Source organism: Macrotis lagotis, chromosome 5, assembly GCF_037893015.1.
Source record: "Macrotis lagotis isolate mMagLag1 chromosome 5, bilby.v1.9.chrom.fasta, whole genome shotgun sequence".
In the NCBI taxonomy this organism is placed as follows: domain Eukaryota; kingdom Metazoa; phylum Chordata; class Mammalia; order Peramelemorphia; family Peramelidae; genus Macrotis; species Macrotis lagotis.
In genome coordinates, this window is record NC_133662.1 from 9,899,972 (window position 1) to 9,921,019 (window position 21,048).

General features: G+C 35.3%; 1 pseudogene; it reads left to right on the forward strand.

The window, feature by feature from the left end:
• Nucleotides 1–320: 320 nt before the first annotated feature.
• LOC141523544 (calpain-7-like) lies at nucleotides 321–5,488 on the forward strand (annotated as a pseudogene).
• The last annotated feature ends 15,560 nt before the right edge of the window (nucleotides 5,489–21,048 follow it).

The window sequence follows — 21,048 nt, forward strand, 5'->3', positions numbered from 1 at the left end:
CTCCCATTAGCAGGTAGTATGAGAATTGACTGTTGTCTCACATCACTTTTTTCCCTTATCAGTCTTTGTTTCTATTTTATAAGTATATGTCCAACATAAGAAGAAAGGAGAAGAAAGAAGCTATCTTTCTGATTAACTACTTGACTTGTAAAACAGGAAAAGAAGGCGTGACAGGTGAACTAGAGTAATGGCTGTTGTTGTCACGAGGAAGTGAGGAAGTTGTGAGGTGGAGCTGGCTGGGGCCGGGCCTGGGGGGCGGAGGAGGAGGGAAGAGCAGGAGGAGGAGGAAGGAAGCTGCACAAGCCCTAATTTATGCTGAGATGGCAGGATAAAGCTTAGAAAATATTCAAGATAAAATAAATGAGTGTTTAGAAAGAGTTGAAGTTCTTTATTCAGCAGTTCAATCAGAAAACGGTGATCCTGGTGACACAGGCTTTTGTTGAAGCAAATAAAGGCAATGCAGAAGAAGCTATGGAAGTATACACAAAAACAGTGGATATCTGTCTGAAAACAGTATGTTAAAGCTAGCAGTTAATTTGGTAGAATTATGTTAGGTCTAATGAAACTTTTGATCAGTCCTTGCAAAGTAAACTGAAACTGTTGACTTGACAAGCACTGCATAGAGCAGAAGCATTGAAACAATCTATGTCAAAGCCATCTCAAAAGGACGAGCCAACTGTAGTTAAATCAAATCAGCCAATCAGAACATTTTTTTTCCCACTGGGACCTTATTTTTCCTTGAATGATAAACCTCAAACAGTTAGAACTGTGCAGTCAAGTGAACCATAGGACCAGTGATACACAGCAGAAGAAATAGAAGTACTCAGACATCTAAAATAAATGGCATTGAGTATGTTCTTGAGTATGTTCCTTTCATGAATGTTGACTTGAGAGACTGCTTTGCCTTTCCAGTGCCTTTTTCTGATAAATATGGTAAGCTACCATTATCACCAAAATAAAAGGCAATATCTTCCAAATGGGTGCAGCCAGATGATCTCACCAACAATCCTATGATAAGCTATATTGTTTCCAGTTTCAGCATAAGGCAGAAAATAGCATCAGATTGTTCCTTTCTGGCATTGCTAGCTATCAGTGCAGCTTATGAGAGACGATATAATAAGAAATTAATTACAAGCATAATTTATCCTCAGAATAAGAAAGGTGACCCAGAGTATAATCTGTATGGAAAATACATGGTAAAATGTCACATTAACAGCATTAAGGAAAAGTGATAATAAATGACCAGTTACCAGTTGATCAGAATGGAGAATTATTCTGCTCTTATTCCAACAACAAAAGTAAATTGTGGGTGTCTCTCATAGAAAAGGCATACATGAAAATCATGGGAGGATATGGCTTTCCAAGATCCAATTCAAACACTGATCTTCATGCTCTTACTGGGTAGATACTAGAAAGGAACACTATGCATTCAGATAGTCAAACTTTCAGTAAAGAGAACTCTTTCAAAATGCTTTACCAAAGATTTCACAAAGGGGATGTTCTTATCATCACAGCTAGAGGAGTGATTCCTGAAGAGGAAGGAGAGAAGTAGGGTTTGGTTCCTATATATGCATATGCTGTTTTGGATATTAGAGAATACAAGGGTCTGCATTTATCCAATTGAAAAATCCCTGGAGTCATTTACATTGGAAAGGAAGATATAGTAAAAGTGATTTGAGAAACTGAACTCCAGAGCTTCAAAAATACTTAAACTTTGATATGAGAACAGCTCAGAAAATAGATAATGGTATTTTCTGGATCTCTTGGGAGGATCTGTGCCAATATTTTGATGTGATTTATTTGAGTTGGAACCCAGCTCTTTTTAGAGAATCAACATGTTTTCACAGGCCTGTGAAAGATGTGTAGTTTTGGCAAACAATCCCCAGTATAAACTGGAGGTTCACTGCCCACAAGGTGGCGCTACCATTTGGGTTCTGCTTAGCAGACCTGTAACTGACAAGGATGATTTTGCAAACAATTGAGAATTTATCACAAATGGTAGTATATAAGAATGATGGGAAAAGAATTTACTACTCAGCGGATCCATCTCCCTATATTGATGGAAAACACGTCAATAGCCCCCACTATCTAACCAAGATAAAGCTGACAACTCCAGGGCCTCACAACTTTATATTAGTGGTGTCTCAGTACAAGAAACATAATACTATCCACTACACAGTCAGGGTGTATTCAGCATGCAAATTTACTTTTTCTAAGATCCTTATACCATATATTGTATTAAAAAGGATTAATGGACAATGGAAAGGTCAAAGTGCTGGAGGTTTGTGGGCACTTCAGGGATTCCCACAGAAATAATCTCATCTACCAATTACAGCTAGAAAAGGCCAGGGTTGCTACTGCTTGAGCTAAGAGGACCAAGGCAATATAATATTGACTTTGAACTTATCATAGTGTCAGTGATAGAAGATCCTGGCACTTGAAGTTTTCAAAAGAAGAGCAGTGATGATTATAGATGTGATTTTGTTATCTTGAAGTGGAAAATGTCCCTGTTGGACTCTACAATATCATCCTGAGGACCTTTTTGCCTAAACAAGAAGGTCCCTTTTTCTTAGACTTAAAAATTAAAAGAGAAATTAATAAAATCAAAAGCAAGAAAACTATTGAACTAATAAATAAAACCAAGAGCTAGTTTTATGAAAAAAACCCAATAAAATCAATAAACCTCTGGTCAATTTGATTTAAAAAAAAGAAAGCCAAATTGCTAGTATCATAAATAAAAAAGGTGAACTCACCACCAATGAGGAGGAAATTAAAGAAATAATTCAGAATTATTTTGCTCAACTATATGCTATGCCAATAAATTTGACAATCTAAGTGAAATTGATGAATATTTACAAAAATATAAGTTGCCCAGGTTAAGTGAAGAGGAAATTAAATACCTAAACAAGCCTATCTCAGAAAGAGAAATTCAACCAGCCATTACTGAGCTCCTCAAGAAAAAATCTACAGGGCCAGATGGATTCACAAATGATTCTATCAAACATTTAAGGAACAATTAGTTCTAATTCTATATAAACTCTTTGGAAAAATAGGTGAAGATGGAACTCTGCCTAACTCTTTCTATGACACCAATGTGGTGCCGATACTTAAAACAGGATGAGTTAAAACAGAGAAAGAAAATCATACACCTATCTCCTTGATGAGTATAGATGCAAAAATCTTAAATAAAATCTTAGCATAATGATTACAAGTTATCAATAGGATAATACACTATGACCAAGTAGGATTTATTCCAAGGATGCAGGGTTGGTTCAATATTAGGAAAATTGTTAGTATAATTAATTATATCAATAACAAACCTATCAGAAATCATATGATCATATCAATAGATGCTTAAAAAGCTTTTGACAAAATACAACACCCATTCCTACTAAAAACACTAGAGTATAGGAATAAATGGTTTGTTCCTTAGAATAATAAGCAGTATCTATCTGAAACCATCAGCAAACATTATATGCAACTGGGATAGTTGAGAGGCATTCCCAGTAAGATCAGGGGTCAAACAAGGGTACCCATCATCACCACTACTATTCAATATTATATTAGAAATGCTAGCTTCAGCAATGAGAAGAAAAAGAAATTGAAGGAATTAGAATTGGGAAGGAAGCGACAAACTCTCACTCTTTGCAGATGACATGATGGTCTACCTAGAGAATCCCCAAAAAAATCATATAAAAAACTACTAGAAACAATCAATAACTTTAGCAAAGTTGCAGGATATAAAATAAACCCTCAATATTTCTGTATATGACTAGCAAAATACAGCAGATAGAGCTAGAAAGAGAAATCCCATTCAATTCAGACAATATAAAATACCTGGGAGTCTATCTGCCAAGGCAGACTCAAAACCTTTTTGAAAAAAATTACAAAACACTTCTCACACAAATAAAATCAGGTTTAAATAACTGGGCAAGCATCAACTGCTCATGGATAGGCTGAGTTAATATAATAAAAATGACACTTCTACTAAAACTAAATTAACTGTTTAGTGCCCTACCAATTAAAATTCCAAAAAATTATGTTAATGAGTTAGAAAAAGTCGTAAGTAAATTCATATGGAGATATAGAAAGTCAGGAGTTCCTAGGGATTCAAAGAAAAAAAGCGCAAAAAGATGGCTTAGCCTTACCAGATGTAAAATTGTATTATCAGTCATCAAAACTGTCTGGTATTGGCTAAGAAATAGATGGATCAATGGAATAGATTAGGTATAATAGCAGGAAATGATTATAGTAATCTGCTGTTTGATAAACCCAAAGAATCCAGCTATTGGGGATAAAAATCCTCTCTTTGATAAAAACTGTTGGGAAAATTGGAAGTTAGTATGGAAGAAACTTTGATTAGACCAACACCTCACACCTGATACCAAGATAAGATCAAAATGGATACAGGATTTAGACATAAAAAAACAATATTATAAGCAAACTTGAAGATCAAGTAGTGGTTTATCTGACAGATCTATGGAAAGGGAAGCAGTTTATGACCAAGGAAGAGATGGAGAACATCATTAAAAACAAACTAGATAATTTTGATTATATTAAATTAAAAAGCTTGTGCACAAATAAAACCACTGTAACTAAGATCAAAAGGAATGTAGAAAGTTGGGAAACAATTTTTACAACTAGTATTTCTGACAAAGGACTCATTTCTAAAATATACAGAGAACTGAGTCAAATTTTCAAAAAAAAAAGTCATTTCCCAATTGACAAATGGTCAAAGGATATGCAAAGGAAATTTACAGATGAGGAAATTAAAGTAATCCATAGTCATATGAAAAATTGTTCTAAATCATTACTTATTAGAGAAATGCAAATTAAAGCATCTCTGTGGCCAATATGACCAGAAAGGACAAGGATCAGTGTTGGATGGGATGTGGGAAATCTGGGGCACTAATACATTGTTGGTGGTGCTGTGAACTCATCCAACCTTTCTGGAGAGAAATTTGGAACTATGATCAAAGGGCAACAAAAATGTGCATACCCTTTGAATACCACTGCTGGGTCTGAAGAGATACCCTGAAGAGATTATGAAAAAGGGTAAAAACATCACTTGTACAAAAATATTCATAGCAGCCCTGTTTGTGGTGGCAAAGAATTGGAAATTAAGTAAAAGTCCTTCAATTGGGGAATGGCTTAAAAGAATTGTGGTATATGTATGTCATGGAACACTATTGTTCTATTAGAAACCAGGAGGAATGGGAATTTAGGGAAGCCTGGAAGGATTTGCATGAACTGATGCTGAGCAACATGAGCAGAACCAGAAAAACATTGTACACCCTAACAACAACATGGAGGTGATGACCAACCTTGATGGACTTGCTCATTCCATCAGTGCAACAATCAGGGATAATTTTGGGGTATCTGCGATGGAGAATACCATCTGTATCCAGAGAAAGAATTGTGGAGTTTGAACAAAGACAAAAGACTGTTACCTTTAATTTAGGGGGGGGGAACCATTATCTTAATATGTAATCTTGCTAGCTCTTATACTTTATTTTTCTTCCTTAAGGATATGATTTCTCTCTCATCACATTCAACAATGTAAGGACTAACAGACAGCCTTCTGTGGGGGGGGGGGAGGGAAGGAAGATTGGGGAAATTGTAAAACTCAAAATAAATAAAATCTTAAAGAAAGGAGAAAAAAATTTAAAATGCTAAAAACCAAAAGAAGAAGAAGAAAAGAAGAAGAAGAAAGAAGAAGACGAAGAAGAAGGAAGAAGAAGAAGAAAAAGAAAAGAAGAAAGAAGAAGAAAAGAAGAAGAAAAGAAGACAAAAGAAGAAGAAGGAATAAGAAGAAAAAGAAAAGAAGAAGAAGACGAAGAGGAAGGAAGAAGAAGAAAAGAAGATGATGATGATATTGGCAGACCTGCAGGATCCGAGACATAAATTATCCTTGTCTCTCATATGTGATCTCTATGTTTCTCCTCACTGAAAATATCTATTGATGCAAAATAGTGCCCTAGGTTTAGGCAGCAGGAGATAGAAAATGCTACTTTTCTTAATATATATTTCACTAAAAGTCTTAACTTTACACTAACTTTCTCTGGTTAAATAATAAAAGCAGACACATCACTCAGAGTTTGGGAGCTACAGTTTTGTGTGAATATGGACCTACAGAGTCCCTTGAACTCAGGGTAACATTTCTGAGAGCCTCATGCATGAGAGTTATTGTTATTTCTGAAATTATATATTATGTATATACAAATATGTATGGTAGTTATTGATTATTTTCTCATTTGTTTGTTTATCTTCTATGGAATAATGAAAAGAAACTGGATTTGACATAAAAAAATTAAATTAAAAAAAAGAGCTTACTATGTGCCAAGTACTGTGCTAAGTAAGTATCTTACAAACATTATTCTCAGCCTTTCTTCTTCAAGAAAATTTTCCTTTGGGAAAATAGTATAATTAATTATATCAATAACAAACCTATCAGAAATCATATGATTACATCAATAGATGCTGAAAAAACTTTTGACAAAATACAGCACCCATTCCTACCTTGAACTCTCTTGCTACAAATTCAGGGGATTTTCTTTTGCTCCAAGTCTCAGGAAGCTGGTGCTCAGGTGAAAAAGTCTCTTGAAAGAGTGACAGTTGGCTCAAAAGCTTATGGAATAAGAAGGAAGGGAACACCATAAACCAGAGATGATGTCCACCCTTTTTGGGAAATCTTGAGTCACCAAGAAAGTAAAAGTCCTCCTGAGATCTATTATAATCTTTTTTCCCCCCTTCTCTTAAGGGCAAGGAGAAATGAACCTTGGTTGGTGAGGGCTGTGGCAGTGTTTTCTTAAGGAGAAGGCCAAGCCTTCTCTCAAGTGCAAGGTAGGACAGACTCTTTGGACAGAATTATTAAATGAGAGAAGCAAACATAGAATCAGGTGTAGTGAAAAAAGTACTTAATTTGGTTAGGATCTCAGCTCTTTCTACCTGTATAACCTTGGACAAGTTATCTTGCCTCTCTGGACCTCTGTATCTTTATGTGTACATAAAGAGGATTTGACATATCACTAGACAGCCTAAGTTACCTACAGGGGGAGGAGCATGAAAAACTAGGAACTGGATTCAGGAGAATGGAAAACTGGAATTTGTGTGAAAATTCTGTATTGGCCTACCACTTGGATGGGAGCATCCATTGGCTGTATGGCTTGGATTGTAGGAGAAAAATATATACATAAATATCTATAAACATACACCTTTATACCCGTATACACTCATACATACATATATAAGACTATATTTATTTCCACTTGCCTTCTTTTTCTCTGAAGATAGATAGGATCTTTTTAAGTCCAAGTCTTTCCATGTTTTTCTAAATCAACCAGCTCATCATTTCCTCCATCACAGCAATATTCCAACTCAATCACATCCTATCTGAGAGATTGTCTATGAAAGTTTTTGCCCCAAGTTTCTACATTCCTTCTATTTTCCTTAGGTTAAAATTGAAACAACAAAGTTAGTTATATAAATGACGTTTTATTCTCTAGGATCTTACCAAAACACATGGGTGGATGACATTGACATAACATTTTGGTATCTTTATATAATTTGAACAAAGAATAATAAAACTTTTGACATTCAGTCAATGAGATTTCACATAGGTGACATGGCTTTACAATATTCTCTCAAATTTCATAATATTTACTTAAATTTCTATTGACAAGAATTACACTTATGCTGGAGTAAATGTTTACCAATAACAATAGGATTTTCTCTCTGCTTATCCAGTTTGTCTCTTATCTTAAAGTTTGTTGATCAATTACTAAAATTGAGATAATCAGATAGTATTGATACAGGTGTAGTCAACATTGTGGGAAATAGGTCTTACATAGTAGAATGACATTTTATAACCCTTAGTTAAAGGTTAAGAGACTAATTTCTAATCAGTAATATATAGATCAAGAAATATTAATTCCATCTCAAAGAATATCATATTAGACATTTCCCCCATTTTGATCTAATTGACTTAATGTCATTCATAGATCAATCAATTTAGATCAATCAGTTTAGGAATATAATGAGTATAATGGGAAATCATATATCATGGGATTCAGACTAAGGACCATAGGCAAGTAAGATCTATAACAGTATCACAAATTTTAAAAAATTTACAGAGATTCAGAAGGGGGTAATCCCTTTTGGATTATGTGTGTGTGTGTGTGTGTGTGTGTGTGTGTGTGTGTGTGTGTGTGTGTGTGTGTGTGTGTGTGTGTGTGTATTATATAGATAAAAGTACAGCAGTAAGGAAAGATTCAAGTCCATTTTTTCTTCTGTCACACTTGGTGTAGTACTATGGCTTAGGATGTAGCTTCCAAGATTTCTTCAATGTAGGTTGCTTGTAGAGATTTTCCTTCTGTTGAAACTTCTTAATATTTTAAATAGTCAATTACTATTATCATTTCTAGAAAATGAAATTCTGAAATCCCTTAGCTCTTGATGATTTACAATTTGACTTGGTATTTATGGAAAATTCAGTTACATGCAGAGATTATTATCATTATTTTGTTATTCCCCCATTTGGAGGATACTTTCCACTTAACAAAATAAACTTGCCTAACAGTTATGCCAAACTACACATTAATCTAGCTGACTATTTTAAATTTAGATAAATGTAGGACAAAATTACTTAAAATTTCTGTACTTGATTTTAATATTACCTGTCTTACATGATCATAGCAATTTACCATAAAAATCAGAGCCATAAAGAAAGAACAGTCCCTTATGTATTTTAGATGTCTGTTCCAGGTGGAGGTCACATAGGTAGCCAAGTGCCTCAAGCCAGATTTTCATTCTGCCAGGTTTTCTCTGAATGTCACATTCATAGGAAATAGTCAGGAAAAAGTCCAGCCTCAGATCATCCTGAAGAACTACTTCTTCCACTCTCTAACCCTGAACAAACCATTTTTTTTTAGGTTTTTGCAAGGCAAATGGAGTTAAGTGGCTTGCCCAAGGCCACACATCTAGGTAATTATTAAGTGTCTGAGACAGGATTTGAACCCAAGTACTTCCTGACTCCAGCCAGGGCCTGTGCTTTATCCACTGTGCCACCTAGCTGCCCCAGAACAAACCATTTTCACCTGTAAATTTTACAAATGCCTCTTGGGTTTCTTTTCTTCTTCTGGCTTCTATGGACTATGACCCATCAGTCTTTTCCTTTGATATCTGGATTTCAGACTTAAGATAGGAAGGCAATTTCAGTCCCATGACATTTTATACCAATTTTCTATAATTAGACAGTAAAAACTATAAAGGATCAGAAATAATGTCATATTTTGATTATGATTGCATAGTGGTAACAATGAATATTACAGGAAAAATCACAAAATGTTATCCACGTTGCACAGGTGATTTTACAACAAAAAATCTAAAACATATAACACATGGAAACAAAAATTTTCTTTAAAAGTTTCCATTAATATGTTTCAACACATGCATTTATATAACAAACATATTCTGAAGTAACAATGTAGCAATCAATATATGTTGCAGGAAAATTGGAGAAGGAAAGAAAAATGAATAGTTACAAAAGATTTTAAAGTATAGTAACCCCAACTGATAAATATATGTATAGTTGAGAACATTATTCATAATATATTTGATTATTACAGAATTACCACTATCATACTTAAAAAATGCTGTTACAAAATTATAATAATCATGCTAAATCTTATACTATTATCACTTCATCACTCCCCCCTTTAAGTCAAAGGGGCACATAATGCCACCTGCAGACCAAAAGAGAGAAAAAGGATCTTTTCAACTTCACATTTCCTCAGAGGATATGAGGAATATTCCACATGTGACCATGGGGCATCTATCCCTTCCATCTCATACGATATGACAACAGATGCCATTATCTTATTCAGCAAGGTAGTCTCATGCTAATTTCAACCAGAGCAAGAGCTTATCAACTTGCAAACTTAAATGCTCTTAATAGTAACTCAACAGCTAATTGTTTCACAAATAGTAAACTTAAAAAAATAGAAACATTTCTATGACAGCTATAAAGAAATATCATCACATTATTTTTTGTAAATTAGGTTACAGATTTGAAAATTTAGTAGACCTTATATAAAATATATATAAAAAATTTTTACAAAAGTCTTTTTCTGAGTCCTCTCTTTTAAAAAAACCATCAATAAACATTCCTGATGTTAAAAAGGACAATATATTTATGAACTTGTAAAGTGATGGACATCTCTCTCATTCAATCTTGAAACAAAAAAAATCTGAAATTGGAATTTATCAAACCTAAATTAGTATAAAAATTTATTTTTTGGTATTATAGATTATTCCTACAAATCCTTCACAGGCAATAAATCCCAATTCACAGAACTGCTAAGTACCACCTTTCTTGAACCGAGGGTGTGTACAAAAAGAAGGATCTGTTGTTTTAAGATGTGGAGAAATATACTTAATTAAATTACTCATATAAACAACCTTAAGTCAAATTCCTTTCAAACATTGGCTTTAAATAGTGATATCATATAACCCATTCACTGGCAATTAAATTAATTAAAATTACTAAAATCAGGTGGCTAAAATTGTTAAATGCCCATCATATTTCCTTATAGAAAAATCCTTGATAAACATTTATGACTTGATGGTTCTAAAAATCCTTTTCCTTTATAATTACAAGATTTTCTTTGTACTTAATACTATTATGAAATTCATGAGTCAAATGTCAAAAACTATGGTTACAATAAGCAACAATAATACATAAGAAATTTAGTTTTTCCTCATTCTGTTTGTTAATATAATTTTAAACTCCCAATTATTGAACAATATTCTTAATATTAGAACATTCATGAACATCATAATATCATTATTCCAATTATGTATTTTCCAACTTAAAAAAATTTCTCAAGTTAATGTATAAACTTAATGATGTATAGAAAATAAATCCATGCATAGTTTAAAAAATTTAAAAAAGGTGATCATATAGCTCTACTACATTTCTTAATTTATATATTCCTAGGGGCGGCTAGATGGCATAGTGGATAAAGCACCGGTCCTGGAGTCAGGAGTACCTGAATTCAAATCTGGTCTCAGACACTTAATAATTACCTAGCTGTGTGGCCTTGGGCAAGCCACTTAACCCGGTTTGCCTTGCAAAAACCTAAAAAAAAAATTTATATGTTCCTGTTACCTTTTCCTTCAGAACTAAATTTTAGATTAAATCAACTCAAAATCTGGACTTATAGGTCCTTAACATATACATATAAGTTACAGATATTCCTCTCTTCTATTATTATTTTTTTTAAAAACACCAAAAACTTTTCTTTCTGTACTTTCTAATTGAGAAATGGTATAAAAATAAGATTTTCAGTCTTCATTTCTTTATTCTGAAGTCAATACTTAATGATTTTATGAGAACTCACCAAACCATCACTGTTTAGAGAGACACAATTTTAGTGGATCAAAGATTGTACAATGGCATCCTGTATTGTGAGATTTTAGGAGCTCTGTCCTAGCCCTCTCAAATCCACCCCCCCCCAAATAAAAGGTCCAGTGATCTCTTCTTAGATCTCTGGGCCAGAGGAAACTAAAGAAGACCTGCTGGGGGGAGCAACACAGAAAGCCATTATTAGTAGTTTTTTTTTTCTTTTAACATGCTAATTAAGACCAGTCAAAAATAAATTTAGGGACAATTTTAATTTCTTTAAGTCCTTTTTATGTGTACTTTGCCAAATCAGTAAATAAAACCCTCAGAGTCAGTTAGACCAGAAAAGAAACAATAGAAAATAATAGGAAATAATAGAAAATAATAAAACCCTCTTCTTCCCCCCAAACCCCCCCCCCCCCCCACGATTTTCAGGAAAATCTGTCCTGTGGTACCAAATCACAAGTTTTTGGAAAAGAAAAAGATCGACTTTTGAAAAGGAAGAATGGAGAGGAAAATAGACCAGTCAGAACACAGAGACACAACAGTAGACCTGACCATTCAGAGACAGCTGAGAGGTTCCCTCTGCCTGTAATTTAAAATAAACATATATAAAACATATAAAGTGCACTTCAAACCAGAGAGGCCCTCCCCCCTTGAACTCCAGGGGAAAACCCCACCTTGCTCTCACACTAGAGGGTCCCCTAAACCTACACAGACAAAGACAAGTACTAGACAACTCCTTTATGCTTATCTAAAAATAAGTCTTCAGCACCCTCTCTGGCTGGAAAACAAAAACAAACATCACCAAAGGTGACAAATTTCCAACAAACCAGAGGAAAAATCCAGAGAACATTCCATTTCCAAACAGCTGAGTTGAGCCTCATTGCATTCCAAAGCAAATTTTAAAAATAAGTTTGGCCATGCAGATTGCTGACCTTCCCATTTGAATGCAAAAATGTATTTATTGCTGGAAAGAACAAGTATGGAAAAATAGCCATTGCATAAGTCAGCCACAGTGAATATTGTAGCAGTGGGAGGATTGGACCACAGGTTAGGGAGGCAAGATAGTAGCTGAGCATGGTTCTGTCCAGGCAGAGAAGAAGAAAAAGGAATTTTAAGAATTTGAAAAGACTGTGGGGAACGATTTCTTAATTTCTGGTTTTCAGGCCTTTTGCTATTATGACAAACCCAGGCTGCCTGATCCTCAGACTGCCTCCTAGCTACAGGAGCTGTCAATTGCTTGAACTGCATAGTCAGAATCTTATCTTGCTTTGCTCTTAATTCTCTTTTCTTGGAGATTTTTTCTTTTTTTCCTCTATTAAATTTTGGCTCAATTTCTGAGCCAATTAGACAAGGATGTTAATGTTAAGGATGTTAATCTTGCAAGCTTGGCTCATTTATCTTAATATTTCTGAACAGAATAAGTTGCAGATTGCTAACAAAATAAGAGAAAAACTGAGTCTTTCCTCCTTTCTTATCATGATTCAGGCCAGAATTTGTATCAAAAATCTTGGCTAGGGGATCAAAAAAATTGAAACACTGTTTCAGCTTGTATCTGAACAACAGTTTTAACTTTTGAAAAGGTCATTGGGTGTGATGCAGTGCATAAAGCACCAGCCCTGGAGTCAGGTCTCAGATACTTAATAATTACCTAGCCATGTGGCCTTGGGCAAGCCACTTAACCCCGTTTTCCTTACAAAAACCTAAAAAAAAAAAAAAAAGTTCATTGGTCTGGGAAATACCAGGGAATTGCATCATAAAGGACATCCCTATAGCTCAGGCTTCCACATAATACCTTTCCTGGTCTGTACATGCCACCCAATCTGTGTTTTGGAGCTCTTCAAAAGTAGTTTTGATATCTACCTTTTAAAACCAATTCTCTGCTTCCCCTCTGCCAACTAGAGCTACATTTAACTGGCAAATATCTGGGATCCCAGGGCAATAAGATTGCAAAGTAATTCTAAATTGATCATGAAAGGAAATAGGATTTTTGCCTGGATCAGGAAAATTTTTCTTTAATGCTTGCAATTCACCCCTGTCCCATGGCTTAAATTTATAGCGAGGATAAATAAGTGTAAAGTTTTGCATTAGATACAGCCTGTCCTTCATCAGCAGGTTGAACAACCTGAGGGACATGGTATGTTGACTACCTTGAAAGTATGCATCACCACTAATTCAGGCTTCAGACTTTTATATGGAGCTGGGGAAATTATATAGAGAAGATCTCTGGGGGCAGGCAAAGGAGAAGTAGCAGAAACACAGGAAGGAGAATAAGAGGAGGCTACTATGGGATACATCAGAGAATAGGGAGAGGAGCTAAAATGAGAAGGAAATGAAGTAGGAGGTTAGAAGAGTGAACAAGCAAAGAAGAGGGAGATAAATAAGAGGAAACAGGAGGCAGATAACAAACGGAAACAGAAGAGGGCTGAGAGACTGGAATTTATGAAACAAAAGTAGAGGCAATGCTCACTGCCGGCTCTCGTGGCTCAGGAGGGAGAGGGGCAGAGACCAAGACCAGAGGAGACTCAGTTAAGAGGCTTTTTTGCCTCTTCTCTCTGATTTGAAAAAAATTTCCTTCTAGCCTTAAACGAGGCCTTCTCAGATTTTCTTTCCCTTTCTATCATTTCGACCCAGTTATGGAAGCATTGCCATTCTTTTTTAGATGTTTTACTAATTTTTAAACAATTTTGTTTTAAGATTATTAATCTTAGTCCTGTCAAATGATCCCCATTTAGGCCAGCTCAGCTAAGGATTGTCACTAGTTAATTTTTCCACTTTTGGCAAAATATGTGATCACTGGAATTGTAATTTTTGATCATGTAAAAAGCAGGAATTCTCTCTACTCCATCTCTGATTTTAGAATTGGGTTGTCCCATATTTTCAACAGAAACCATCCATAAAACAATACACCAAAATAACAATAAAACAATATAAAACAAATAATATATAACATACACTAGGTTTATGACAAAAGATGCCAGGTAAATATTCCTTTATGTTTTTATCAAACAAAAAAATGCCAGAGATCTAATCACTGAGCTACAAAATATCAAGATAATCTTCCCTAGATCTAGAATTAAACCCTGACACCCACACTAGCTGGAAAACAAACAACCAGACAAAATCTTGTCAAAATGAAAAAAATTGCACAAACCCCAGTAACAATCCCAGAGTGCTTTACTTCAGAAAAGAACATAGTTCACAACTAGGGGAATTTGAGTTTGAAAAATAACAATCTCACCTTTAGACAAGTCACTCGTGCCAGACTTAAAATGTGTCCTAGTTGGTTTTTTTTTTAGGGATTCTTATGATGCTGAGTTGTCTAGAGAAAAAGTATATTCTTTTTCAAATTCAATCCAATGTCACATGTACCATGTGCTCTTAACCATAATTTTTCCTTAGGCTAAAATGAAACAACAAAGTTAGTTTTATAAATGAATTTTAATTCTCTAGGATTTTAACAAAACACATGGGTGGATGGCATTCTAGCAAATACCAACATTGATACAATGTTTTGGGTGTCATTTTATACAAATTGAAGAAAAAAATAATAAAACTTTCGGCAGTCAACCAATGAGATTTCACATAGATGACATGGTTTTACAGTATTCTCTCATATTTATTTAAATTCCTATTGACAAGAATTCCACCTATGCTGAAGAGTAAATGTTTACAAATAACAATAGGATTTTCTCTCTGCTCATCCAGGATGTCTCTTATCTTAAAGTTTGATGCTCAGTTACTAACACTGAGATTACCAGATTGACATAGGTGTAGTCAGCATTGTGGAGGCAGGCCTTACATAGCAGACTGACATTTTATAATTATTAGTTAAAGGTTAAGAGACTAAATTCTGATCGGTAATATATAGATCAAGAAATATTAATTCCATCTTAAAGAATATCATATTAGACAGTACATAGGGTTTATAAAATAACCTTAATTTAAAATAATTGAAATCATTCATTTTGCACTTCAACAATGATCTCCTCTTATAGCATAGTTTAAGGTCTAATACTGCCAAATCTACTTCTTTTACATATTTCCTCTGTGATTTCTTTGAAGTTTTTAATCCTTTTGTTCTTACAAATGAGTTTTGTTATTATTTTTTCTAACTTGGTAAAATAAGTTTTTAGTAATTTAATTGGGAGGACATTGAATAAATAGATAAAATTGTCATTTTAAAAATTAAATTTGCTTTACCATGAACAATAAATATTACTTTGATTTTTAGATCTTAGTTTATTTGTATAAAAATGTTTTATGTTTGTGATCGTATAGTCCAAAAGAAACATAGGTATTTTTATACTGATTTTTTTTTATTTATTTAAGACAATGGGGTTAAGGGTGACTTACCCAAGGTCACCCAGCTAGGCAATTATTAAGTGTCTGAGGCTGGGGATTTGAACTCAGGTCCTCCTAACTCCAGGGCCAGTGCTCTATCCACTGTACCACCTAGCTTCCCTTATACTAAGTTTTTTAAATAATCTAAAGCAACCCCAAATAATATTACTGACACATAGTGCAACTTCTCTTTTGTTCACTTTTTTGTTTTTATTTTGTAAGGCAATGGGGTCAAGTGACTAGGTCAAGGTCATACAGCTAAATAATTATTAAGTGTTTGAGACCAAATTTGAACTCAGATCCTCCTGACTCTGCAGTCTATCCACTGCACCATCTAGCAGCTGCTCTTATTGCTCACTTTTAATTGCTCTCTTATTTCTTTCTGAATTTAGAAGACTTTTTTACCTTTCTAAATATATGTCATTCTAGGGGAAGCTAGGTGGTGCAGTGGTTAGAGCACCGGCCCTGGAGTTAGGAGGACCTGAGCTCAAATCTGACCTCAGACACCTAATAATTACCTAGCTGTGTGACTTTGCTTTGCAAAAAAAATAAAAAGGACTATTTATATGTTGTTCCCTCTTTAACCTATTTTTAATGAGAGTAGATTTCAGCATTACCCATTCTCTCCCATACTACTTCTACTATTATTAATTTTTCCTAATTATACCCCTAAAAAAGTTCATAAACAAAATAAAAATGAATAGAATTAATAAACTGACTATGCATGTAAAAAGTTACCATCCGTTGTGGTTACTAGTGATGTTGAGAGCTTTCTTGTATAGTTCTTTTGCTTACTCTTGTAGGCCCCTAAACAAATTGCTTAATCTGTTTACCTCAATTTCCTCAACTGTAAAATAGAGTTAATTATATACCTACCTCCCAAGGTTGTTATGAGATTTCAATAAGAATATTTGTGAAGCTGTTAACGCAGGACTTGGTACATAGTAGGCATGAATAATGTTATTTCCTTTCTCTCCTCTATTTTATATTATTAATTTGGGAATCTGCAAGTTTTAGGTGCTTCCAAGGGAGTGTTATTCTAGGAGAATTATAGGCGCTGCTCTTCTGCTCTGCTTTCTGGTATTTACTCAGGTAGTGCCTAACCTTAGTTCCCTGAAAGCCACAAGTACTAGAGCTCCTTTGTGCCTTGAAACTAAAACTTGGCTTCCTTTTAATCCAATACTAACACTCTTCATCATGGAACTGTGATTCAGAGCTGCTTATGGACATTAAAGTTGTCAATTAGTTCTAGTTATACCCAGTGCCAGCAAAAGAGTCTTCTCCAATCTCTTTCTGATCATTTGTCTGACACTGTGAGGAATGTAGTGCATTGTTGGTCTTCATAGGGTATGTGTGTGTGTGTGTGTTGGGGGTCCCTAGGGAATGCATTACAAAGGGGGAATGACCCCAGCCAATCACAAAACTGGAAGAGTTTTCCTAATCCCATTCCAAAGACGGCAAACCCAACATTAGAAGAAACTAGTCCTCAGTTGGTCAAGAGTGACCAAGAGATCTTGACCTATTGCAACTGAGTTATCACAATTAGGTAATTGAATATTATCCCATACACTCCCTGTGACAATTGGGTTCATCAGCATATCATATGTTGTATGATGGGGTAGGGAAATCATATTAGGGACATGTCATGTGATGGGTGGACCTCTTAGACTGTAACTCAAATTCTGAGAGTCTGATGTTCTAATGCTACCTCGTGCTTCATGCTAGGTGAGGTGCACATGGATTCATGAATCAAATCTACAATTTTCTCTCACTCTAGCAGGTTTTTCTTTCATTTTTAACAAACACCCTTACTATCTCTTGACTGAGAGCACTGGAAGTTGCTATTGCTATTCATTCCTCTTCCACAAGCTTGCTATCTCTATTCAAAGATATTTCCTGTCAACTTTCTAAATTTTCTTAGATTGGAAAAATGTATCACCCTGATCTTTTGTTAGCTCGGCTACTTCAAAATTTGATTTAAGGTGTGATTTTAAAATTTGGAGAAGAATATTTAGAGAATTCAGTTGAGTGGTGTCAGATCTTCCTTCCTGGCTCCAACCCCCCCCCCCATCTCCCTTATTTTCAGTTTCTGTCTATTTTCTACCTCCCTACTATCTACAAATATACTTATATCACATCCATCCTTAAAAAAAATCCTGATCCACCCATTCCTTCTATCATCCTATATTACATCTCACTTTTTGTACCTAAACTTCTTGGGAAGGACATCCACAATAGGCATCTATACTTTCTTGGTCTCACTCTCTTAACTCTCTACAAGTATCTTTTGTCCTCATCATTTGTTGTCTGATGAATGGGGGTCACCAATAAAGTGTGTAGGATAAAAATCCACTTTAAAAAATAGAAACTCAGGGGTGGAGCCAAGATGGTGGTATGAAGGTAGCATTTCCTGGGAACTCCCCCCCCAAAAAAACTCCAAAAGCCATCAAATTATGATGCTAACCAAAACTTAGAGGGGCAGAACCCACAGAAAGACTGAGTGATACATTTTCCCAGTTCAAGATAACTTAGAAGTTATGTGGGAAAGGTATGTTTCACCAGGACCAGGAGTTGGAAAAAGCACCAGTCACAGTGAAGCCCAGGAACAGCTTGAAGGGGAGGTGAGAGAATTCTGCTACACCATAATGAGTGTGGAGTAAGGAGCACTGGCTGCAGAACCTGCAGCAAGAGAAACCAGCCTGCACCTCCAGAGCATAGCCTACAGATGGAAAGGGGGCCAGGGAAAACTGCAGAAATTTCTCTGCTCTCCTTGGGGGCAGGACTCTGCTGTTTGCCCATGCTCAGATCCAGGTTGCAGTTTGGGCTTCCATACTAAGATAGCCAAGCAGGGCCCCTCCTTATGGCTCTAGGGCAGAGGGAAGTGCTGTGGTTATCTACATATCAAAGCACATGCAAGAGAGCATAAGACCTTGGAGGAATAAAGGTCCCAATGGGGTGTCCCCCCAAAAAAACCCCAAAGCCTTGGAAGTGCTGTAAATTAGTCTTGGGCTGAGGAAATGAGTAAACAACAGAAAAAGAAGAATCTGACCATACAAAATTATTTTAGTCCTATGGAAGATCAAAACACATACTCAGATGTCGACAAAATGGAAGCTTCCATATACAAAACCTCCAAGAGAAATAGAAAATGGGCTCAGACTATGCATGAGCTCAAAAAAAGACTTCAAAAAGCAATTAAGGGAGATGGAGGAAAAATTGGGAGGAGAAATGAGAGTGATGCAGAAAAATCATGAAAACCAAATCAGCAGAATACTGAAAAAAATATGTTAGAAACCACTTTGGGTCAAATGAAAAAGAAAAGCAAAACAAAAGGCAAATGAGGAGAAGAATGCCTTAAAAAGCAGAATTGGCCAGCTGAAAAAGGAGATAAAAAAACTCTTTGAAGAAAACAACTCCTTAAAATGCAGAAAGGAACTAAAGGAAGCTGAAGACTTTGCAAGAAATCAGGAAGAAATAAAACTCTTCCAAAAAAGCCCCAAATTAGAAGAAAATGTGAAATATCTCATTGGAAAAACAACTGACTTCAAAAATATATCCAGGAGAAATAATATAAAAATTATAGGGCTACCTGAAAGCCATGACCAGGAAAAGAGCCTAGACTTCATTTTTCAAGAAATAATACAGCAAAATTGCCCTGAGATCCTAGAAGCAGATGGTAAAATAGAAATGGAGGGAATTTACCAGTCACCTCCTGAAAGAGATCCCAAAAGAAAAACTTCCAGGAATATTATAGCTAAATTCCAAAACTCCCAAATCAAAGAGAAAATTCTAAATTCTGTCAAAAACAAACAATTCAACTACCAATGCTCCATAATCATGATTACACAGGATCTAGCAGAATCTACATTAAGGGCTCCTAGGGATTGGAATATGATATTCTGGAAGGCAAAAGATCTTGGTTTATAACTGAGAATCAACTACCCAGCAAAACTGAACATCCTCTTTCAATGAAACAAGGGACTTTCAAACTTTCCTATTGAAACAACCAGAGCTGAACAGAAAGTTTGATCTCCAAGTACAGGATTCTGGTGAACCATAGAAGGGGTGGATGAGAAGGACTAACTATGAGGAACTTAATAATATTGAACTGTTTGTATTCCTGCATGGGAAGAAGATATTGATAACTGATATGAACTTTCTCACTTATAAGAATTGTTAGTCAATGGGTAATAAAGGAAGGGAGGAAGGGAAAGGATATGAAGAAGAAGCTAAGAAATTTCACATAAGAGTCAAGAAAAAACTTTTTCAATGGAGTGGAACAGGGGAAGGCAAGGGGGGATGAGTGAACCTTCATTCTCATCAGAAATGGCTGAGAGAGGAAATAGCATACACACTTAATAGGGTGAGGAAATTTATCTTACCCTAGAGAAAAATGAGAAGAAAAGGATGGGATAAGGGGGAGTGGGGGGAGGGAAGGGGGGAATAGGTGATAGAAGAGAGGGAAGATTGTGGGAGAGGGTACTCAGCTACAGCACACTTTTGGACAGAGCCAGGATGAAAGGAGAGAGAATAGAATAAATGAGAATTGAAGCAACTTCTCTGGTGGACTTATGATAAAGAAAGCAATTCACCCCAGAGACAGAGCCAATGGAATCTGAACACAGACTGAAGTACATTTTTTTCTCTCTCACTATTCTTGAGGTTTCTCATCTTTTTTGGGGGGAGGGTGGTTTATGTTTACCCTTATAACAAAATTATTGTAATAATATAAAATAAATAAATCTAGATCCTTCATTGAAGAAAAAAAAAGAAAACCCACTCTTTGAATGGCATATAAACTGTGAGCCCATCACCATGAGGGGTCTTTGGGGGGGGGAAAAACACACACAAAAAATAAAGAGACTCCTCTGAGCAAAAAAAAAGAAATTTTTTTTGGCTTTTCTTGAGAAAAGGGCATATTCCAAGTCTCATAAAGGTAGTGAAGATCAAGGAGTTGCCCTGAATTGACAGTCAAGCAAGATTATATGGCCTAAGGCAATCCTCTCCTCCTCCCTATCATCCCTCTCTGGCTACTCATTGGTTAGTCTTCAGAGTTACATTATATTTGTGAAAATCTATCCCAACAACAAAGCAAAGGATGAAAGGTTTTCATAAAATATTACCTCACCATCCAGATGGTAAGAATAACCTTCAGGATTATCTTATTGAAATAACAGTTACTTATCAAATATGAGGTGTCTTATGAGCTTTGTTGGAATGCAAAATTTTTCTCATGGGAACAGTCTACTGTTCTCTCAGTTAAGATAGTTTTATCATCAAATAGGTGACTAACTAAAAAT